The 9,257-nt window shown below is 38.6% G+C and overlaps 1 long non-coding RNA gene across 1 annotated transcript; it reads right to left on the reverse strand.

The window, feature by feature from the left end:
• Window positions 1-274: 274 nt before the first annotated feature.
• LOC127763436 (uncharacterized) lies at window positions 275-5,193 on the reverse strand. Its single transcript, XR_008015714.1, has 3 exons — window positions 5,171-5,193; window positions 4,894-5,000; window positions 275-681 (listed from the first exon to the last, which is right to left on the reverse strand). It is a non-coding gene; the product is annotated as an uncharacterized LOC127763436 (long non-coding RNA).
• Between the last annotated feature and the right edge of the window lie 4,064 nt (window positions 5,194-9,257).

The following is a 9,257-nucleotide window of genomic DNA, read 5'->3' on the forward strand; positions in this document are numbered from 1 at the left end:
TGAGGTAAAACCACGAGTGACAATCAAGTCTTTTGGTAAGAGATACCACTTGCAATTGCATAGTAGTAGTATTGAATTCAGAAAGATACTCGTACACGCTTATGTTTGGCAGTTCTGTTTTAATCATTGCATCATTAGGTAGCGTACGGGCGACCTAGACAAAGTAGGGGGATTTTCAGGTGTCACCTAAGCCTGAATTCCTTCATGATTTTTCTCTAATTGAACCGTAAATCCACATGACGAGAGACCAACATCAAATACCAGATATGCCAGCAAGGTCATTAACTCATAATGCTATAAACAGAACTAGGATTCCACTAGGGTTAAAACACAACATGAAAACACACATCTGCTACAATTACAGGGTTACAAAACCTGACATCTGAAATACAAATACAAATCATCATACTATAATTCTCTCAAAAATTCCCAGCTCCCACACTTCTTCTCTGAAGTGGAAAGTGGAAAACAGTTTAGGTGAATTTCGTAAGTCATAACATGCTTACAGGAGAAAGAAACACGGATATAAACAGAGCCACAAAAGGCATCGGATTTCCCTATCTACAGGTGAAATTGTTCCCAGATCAGGACAGCACAAAAATATATTCTGATCTCAATAAAATATAATAGATATGCCCATGACAGAACACCCAATAGCTACCCAGGGGCTAAGACGCTCACCTGAAAGGCAAAAAAAAAACAGAGAAAATCAACATACTAATATTATTTATACGATCTATATGCAATGAAGGGTGAAAAAATGTTAAAACAAAACATAGAAAAACATAAGTAAACATGCAACTCTGCCTTTATGAGACGAAGTTAGGAAATTGCAATACAAAAACATCTAATATTGATACTGCAAGTCAAATTCAAGGAAGTAAAGTTAAGTCTACAAAGAAATTTCCCATGCTTGGGCATAGCAACTCCGTCCCAGCTAACGAACATGGCTGTATCCCTTGACTGGAGATTTAAAGTATATCATGCATACTCCATTTATGCTTATCTGCAGCTTCTAGCCCCTGTCGTCATTCTAATTCAAACTCAAGTACCAACTGACAAAACATTATTGGAAATTATCACTATATTTATCTTTGGCTGATTAACCTGAAATCCTGAGTCTATCAAAGGAAGATTTCTGTAAAATAATGTTACCATTTTAATTGAGACATAGAACAATGAAGACTCTAGCTAACTTAATAATGGACTAATGGTAGCTCTCACTTCTTATGGTACCAATGTACGTATTGTGATTTTGTCATGTGAGCTTATCTTTGTTTCTTTACCAACATAATATAATGTGAAGTTCCAGATTAATGTTTAGATGTTTCATGTTTGTAAATATATTGCTAGTGCCATGAGGCAGGATTCATGAAAGAATAATTTATACCCCTATCTGTTCACATTTCACAAGGACAAACATTCTGCATGTTTATCAAGCCATAAAATTTAACTTTGCATCTCTACCTTCATCTTTCGTTGTACTTTTGATCATTATATCTATTGATAGTATTTTCTGATATTGTAACTGCACATCTTTAAGAAAAATAAAACATGATGCAAGACAACTGAATACAACAGTTTCAGAATGCATGCGCTGATGCAGCACTGGATAAATCTATTATATTATTAAGACAGCTCGAAAAGAAGACACCACGTTCGCTGTGGAGGCTAGAAATTCCCACGTTAATCGAAGAAAAAGAAAAGAAGAGTCCAAGTAGAAATACAATGTAAAAATAGCTAAAATTCGGAATTAAAAATATGCAATATGGAAATAAGTTTCCATATAGGAACCCAATACGTGATTAATCAAAATTCTAAATAATAATAAAATAAATATCAAAGTTAGAAAAAGAAAAAAGGAGAGTCCAAGTAGGAATATAATTTAAAAATAACTGAAATTCGAAATTAAAAATAAGAAATATTGAAAGAAGAGTCCATACAAGAATCCAATACGAGATTAATAAAAATTCGGAATAAAAATAAAAATAAATCCGAAATTAGACAAAGAAAATAAAGAAGAGTTCAAGTAGGAATACAATTTAAAATTAGCTGAAATTCGAAATTAAAAATAAGCAATACTGAAAGAAGAATACATATAAGAACCAAATACGAGATTAATTAAAAATTCAAATAAAAAATAAAATAATATCCAAAATTAGAAAAATTAAAAGAGAGCACAAGCAGGAATACAATTTTGAAACAATTGAAATTGAAAATAAAAAATAAAAACATTAAAAGAACACAATACAGTATTAACTAATTTTTTTTAAAAAATAAATTCTGACATTAGAAATAAAAATAAGATTTCAATTAGGAATAAAATTTATAAATAACTAAAATTTGTGATAAAAATAAAGACTATTGAAAGAAAATACCATCTAAAACAAACGACGAGATAAGTTAAGTAACAAGCCTATAAAGGAGTAGAGTTGGTGGCAGTTGATACGGCATATAAAAATTGTTAATAAAACACCAAATAGAATCCTAATGACGATTAAAAGAAGAGACGTCAGGCAGGCCGTGAAGCAAATAAGTAAGGCGGTTGCCGGGACTTCTAGAAAGTAAAAAAAAAAACATTGATAATCATATTCGATTTTTAAAATCTCAATGACAACAAAAAGGAGAAGCAGCGGGCGGGGTGTATAAGAGTATAGTTGCAGAGCCGCCGACGGTTGACGGGACTTCAAGAAAATAAAAAAAGAATTACAACGATAGTTATGTTCGATTTTTAGAATCACAATGACAATAAAGAGTAGGCGGCGGACGGCTGTAGAGGGGGCATAGTGGCATCATTTGATGGGACTTCTAAAAATTATAAAAAATGAAACTACAAGTCCAATTTTTAAAGGTTCGGAACTTCCAAAAAGTAAAAAAAAAAAGCTAAAAAAATGATAATCATGTACGATTTTAAAATCTCAATAACAATAAAGAAGGGAGACAACGGGTGAGCCGTAGAGGAGTACAATGGCAAAACCGCTGACGGTTTGGCGGGACTTCTAGAAAGTAAAAATGAACACAAACAATAATTATGTTCGATTTTTAAAATCTCAATGACAATAAAGAGAAGATATAGTGGACGGGCCGTAGAGGAGTATAATGGCAACGTTTGACGGGACATCTAGAAATTATAAAAATGAAACCCAACGTGACAATAAACTCTAAAAACTATAAAATCCAATTTTAAAGGTTCCAAGAAGAATGAATAGAAATAGTGATAGATCGAGCAAGCAAATAAAGAAGAAGATGACATAAGGGGTAGCAATTGGTGTGACTTTTAAAAACTATATAATTAGAAAACGATGATGGTAAGATTTGGTCTTTCAAAGTCTTAAGACAATGAGATAGCTATGTAATAAATTTTAAGTAAAATCATACTAAAAAAATATATGATTTTTTTGGTGCTAGCCGCGCAATTGCGCGGGCCACCCAGCTAGTTATATTTTAACTAGAACAAAAAGATTGACAAAATAAGTATGAAGTTTACCTATCCTAGCAGCCTTCCAAAAGAAACCACGAAATCTGAGAACATGAGAAAGGTAACATAATCAGAGCCATAGATCTTTTGAATTAGACAGATTAATGTACAAAGATTGTGCTATGGAAAAAAAACAATAATTTAATTACATTGAACAACATATACTTTTGAAACACGAGAAATGCCAATGAGCTTGTGCACTAAAAAACAAAAGCATTTCAGCTTTTAATATATCACTAGAAGGTTGCCAATGATGTGCATCACTTGGCAAGATAGAATCATGCTATCCACCAAAAGTTAAATCCATTCTACAAGGCTTGATGTACCGATGCCACATTTATTATTTCAAGTGCCAGGTGTATTAAACTAATTGGCTTAACTGCTTGCTTGCACAATGGCAACTTTAGTATGGAAAAAAAACATAAAATTTCTTTAAATCAGGCATCCCATTAGCGGGCTCCATTAGTTTATTACATACCCTCTAATTCCCAGTTTCAACTAGCCAATGCACTGCTATCCGGATCGCAACCCCCACAAGAGATTACTAGATAAATGAAATGAGCGATTACCAATATGTTCCTTTCTAAATTACCATAGATGGGGATGTATTACATCCATCATAGGCACCCCTACGATTAACAAATAAAGGTTTTTGTTTGGTATAGAAAAATGTAATTTTGGTAAGCTGACCATGACCAGACTTTGTATTCACATGCAGGGCAAAATACCCAACTACAAATCCACTAATAACTCAAAAGAAAGTACCTGTGCAATGATTTTGACACCGATTTCAGGGGAAAAGAAAGAACTTTTTTTTTTTTTTGTGGGGGGGGGGGGGGGGGATGTAGTGGCCAAGTTACAGTTATGTATTACAGAGTTATATCTTAGATTCGATTGAACATTTTTCAGTTCCATATTATCTGTTCTATCTAAATACTACCGTCCTTATCTCCTTAAAAGCCTAGTTTTTTTCCTGTGCAAAAACACAGTTACATAGGATCTGAAGACACAGAAAAATCTTTCATGACATCTAATCAAAATCAATGTTGTTCGCCAGCAGAGGTTTTAGCATGCCATATAAGGTTAGCAGCATTTGCAGACCTCATTCCAATCCAACCCACAGCAAACAATTCCTCCCTAGAAGAGACTTCATGGCACGTAATAAAATTAACATTCACAAAAGAATCACATCGGCTATCCAACATTAAAATTTCTTCCATCTTCCCCATTGTTTCGATCTATTCCATCCCCAAATTCAGCCTAACACATTCTTCAGGTCCCTATGTTATTTATCCCACGAATAAAAAAGGGCATGGATAATAAAGTTCCAACGCAGGTTTGTCACAAAGAAGGGGATCGAGCGGAAGCAAAAGCGAGGCAGGACGGAGAAGAAAGCGAAGAACCACGAAACGCACCCTGTCCGTCGGACGAGGATGGAGGGGAAGTGCATCTTGAGGAAGGTGCAGGTGCAGATCAGCAGCAGCACGACGGTGACGAAGGAGTGGAAGTTGAAGAGCGCAGACTGCATCCACCACCACCACCATCAGGCGAAAAAAGCAGGAGGAACAAGATGGGGCGGAGGACCCGGCAAAAAAAAAAAAAGATGGGGGGAAGGTATCAGATTCCACCGGCAGGGCAGGAGAAGGAGAAGCAAAGATCAAGAACGGGAGGAGGAATGTCTGGTGGTATTACCATTGGGTCCGGCGAGGACTAGGAGGACTGGAGGAGGCCGGCGGCGAGATGGCCAGGTGATCGGCGCAGGGCGACGGTAGGCGCGGGCGATTGAGTTGAGAGCAGCAGTCGGCGACGGCGAGGGGATGCGGCCACTAATGTGGGAGGCAGTGGGTCGTTTTGCCTTTTCTCTCCCCTTTGTTGATGTGCGCCGTTGGGTTTAGATCGGACGGTCTAACCATGCCTGTCGTGTTGGCACTAGGATCTATGGCCTATGCCTACATGCCCACATCACCTTGATGCTATGTTTCAACTAGAGCAACTACAATAACATGATATAAACGGGTTATACATATTTTTACATCATATTTAGATTTATGTGAAGGAGAGAGAATAAGAGAGAGGAAAAACGGGTTATAAATTTGTACTCAGTTGCAGCATAAACTCTAATAACTTATGTGAGAGTTTGAGAGAGAAATGTGGGGAAAGCATTAATGTCGTACTATGTATTTATAGTTAACTATTATATTAGTAGTATATTAAATTAGCTATAGATGATACGTTAATCTTTGGAGTTAGTAATTGCCTATATTATTAAACTTGGTCTTAGTCCATTGCCTAGTTGTTTATTTATTGTTTTTATTTTTATCTTAACGTGCTATTTATTAACACACAGGATCAGTGTAGTCACGAATCACAAGAGACCTTACAAACTCACTCCTTAACAAGCTAGTTCATGAGCACAACAATTACAAGAACTACACACAAAAGACACATCGACCCTGACAATCCACATAGATCATCGTTTTGATTTGCCTGAAGATGACGTCCACCGGAGCATGATCATAGACAGTTGACTTTAAAGCATCCACCAGAACAGAACACTTTGTTTCAATGGCAATGTGTGAGATTAGTGATGAATATGATCGGAAATAGTCAGAAACGGTATCATTATTTTATTAGTTTTTAAATCGGACGGAAACGACAAGGAAATTACCATATTTATGAATTTAACTATTTAGTGTCAACTTCAATGCCACGCTGACAGAAATTGGAAAAACTAAATTTTGAAAACGGTAACCATCATTAAAAATATTATTATTTTATTAGTTTTACGGAAACGGTATTGGTACGGTCGGGAATTTTCATACCGTTTTCACCCCTATGTGAGATTCCATGACTTGCTGCAGCCTGCTGAGCATATAAACAAGCATCAGCTTCAGCACTCAGAGCATCATGCACAATCTCAATTATTTCCGCCCCTGCTAGCACAACATTTCCTTCATGATTCCAAATAACAAAATCCCAGCCACTAGATTTGCTAGCTTCACAGAAAGCACCATCAATATTCAGTTTCAGCTCGCCTTGAGGTGGAGGTCACCAGGTTTTTAGTACTCGAGGACTTGGCTGGGTTTTCCCATAGCTAAGAAGTGATGTTTCAGCCACCATCTTCATTACTCTATGAGTTACTTCCTCGGCTATCCTTCATTCTTCCCCAAGCATTCACTTTGTTCCTTGCATCCACTTTGTTCCTTGCATCCCACCAGTTCCAAAGTAGAACCACAATGGTCAACATATTGTGATCCCCCATGTTTAGAATGTGTTTACACACCTCCATAGCCGAGCTATGTTGGCCTAGCTCCCGCCTAATGTGATCCATGTTCAGTATCCACCAACGGGCTTTTGCAAATTTGCACTTGAAAAAACAATGGCCTCCATCCTCATCTAACCAGTGACAAACAATACATAAAGTATCCACATCCAAACCCCTTCTGCTGATGTTCCTGCGCAGGGGCAGGTTGTTATGGGCAAGACGCGGATAAAGTGCTTCACCTTTTGGAAGATAATGCAACCTCCATAACTTACCCCAGTCTAACATGACCGCACTTTCTTCTCCCGACGAGGTTTCTCCCACTTGACGAGACGACAAACGCTCACATTGATCTTCCGGGTATGATATGCAGATTTAACCGTGAGAAGGCCTCTTGGTTCCCAATGCCATGCAGCCGTATCTTCAAAACCACTTCGCACTGGTATAGCTAATATATTTTTCGCATTCTCTTCCGAGAAAATATCCTAGATTAAACTTCTATCCCATTCACGAGTTGTCAGATCAATTAAGTCAGCCACACTGTTAATTATGATCCCTCCTTGGACTGATACGAGAACGGGTTATATTTGTTGGAATCCATGGATCATTCATATATCAATCTTTGTGCCATAACCAACCCTCCAGATTAGACCAGATTTCAGAGCTTGTACACCGCGGACAATGCTCCTCCATGAGTAGGAGATGCCTGGGCCTACTTCCAAGAGCTTTCCCTCATGGAAATATTTTGCTCTTAATACCCATGCACAGAGTGACTCTGGATTGGACAGCAACTGCCAGGCCTGACGAGCTAGCATTCCTAGATTAAAAAGATGCAGGTCTCTATACCCCAACCCTCCCTTATCTTTCTGACTGCATAAATGTTCCCAAGAGATCCAGTGCATTTTGTTTTCCCTGTCTTGTTGTGCCCAAAAGAAGTGACATATCAACATACTGATCTTATCACATAGGGTCTTCGTCAGATCAAAACACGACATCGCAAAGGTCGGAATTGCTTGCGACACGGCTTTAATCAGGATATCCTTCCATGCTCGCGACAATAGCTTTTCTTTCCAGCCTTGTATCTTCCAAACTCTCTCCTTTAGATAATTGAATGTTTTTGCTTTTGATCTGCCCATATACACTACCAGCCCAAAGTATTTCTCATTCCAGGCCTCTACTCCAATATCAAGAGTCGCCTTGAAAGACGCTCTCCTACTTTCTCTGGAATTGCTGTTGAACATGATCGACGATTTCTCCTTGTTAATGGTTTGCCCCGAGCATATTTCATGTAAGGATAGTACATTCTGCAGACATCCCGCACTCCGCTCATCAGCCTTTAGGAGTAACAACAAGTCATCCGAACAAAAGATGATTGATGCTTGGTGCCACCCCTGATAGATTACCCTGATCTTCTGCAGCATTCAACAGGGACGAGAAACCCTCTGCGCAAATCAGGAACAAATACGGTGAAATGGAATCCCCTGGCTCAAACCCCTGGTAGGAGTAACCTGATCAGAAAGCTCACCATTCACCTTAATGCGATAAGCCACCGTAGTCACACACCTCATCACAATTGTAACCCATCTCCTATCAACAACTTCTCCAGAAAGACCCATTCCACCATATAAAAGGCTTTGCTCATATCTAGCTTCACTGCAGCATACCCAACTAATCCACTCCTTTTTGTTTTCAATAAATGTGTTAGTTCATAAGCTAGGAGGATATTATCTGATGTCACGACCGGAATTAACCCAACAGGCATTCCATTCGTGCGTGTATTATTCCTTGTCCCAGGAGGCAAGGTACACCAAAAGTTGATACAATTCAGAGTTTAACAAGCGGAAGCGTAAATAGTTAATTTATTACATAGGCGACGAAGGCCCAGCACACACGAAGATAAACGGAAAACAGCGGAAGACTAGGGCGACGACCATAGGCACTTGACGGCAGGCACAAGCTAGACACCAAAGCCTTCATCTTCCAGGAACTCCTCTTCTGGGTTGGGGAAAAATTGAGCAAGATTGAGTACAACCACAGTACTCAGCAAGACACACCCACGGATGCAGAATAAATGCAAAGGAGTACAAGGGAGTTATAATAAAAGGGGTTAGGGTTTGCAGTAAACAGCATTTAAAAGACTTTTAGTTGCTCAGGGCCATTTGGTAAAGACGATCCTAGAGCTACTCAATGTTATTAATCAAGGCCGTGAACCCGCACGAACCTGCCTTAACCCAAGGCCTACGATGATTCAGACCGAACTAGCAACCCGTCCTGGGTCCCAGCTTGTCCCAAGCCAACCCAGGCCAACCATTCCACATTTTAGTTGTTAAGCAAGTTTTAAGAATTAAACCACTAACTTGGGTACATTGCTAGGCTTGCCCATAACCGAGGGCGCGGCTATTCGAATAGATTATACTCTGATCAGAGGTGTACAGCTTTACCCACAAGACACATCTTTCTCACGTGTAACCACGTGCCACATACCACCACGGCATACGGGCGAAAGACGTGACATAG

The sequence above is a fragment of the Oryza glaberrima genome, chromosome 2 (assembly GCF_000147395.1).
Source record: "Oryza glaberrima chromosome 2, OglaRS2, whole genome shotgun sequence".
In the NCBI taxonomy this organism is placed as follows: Eukaryota; Viridiplantae; Streptophyta; class Magnoliopsida; order Poales; family Poaceae; genus Oryza; species Oryza glaberrima.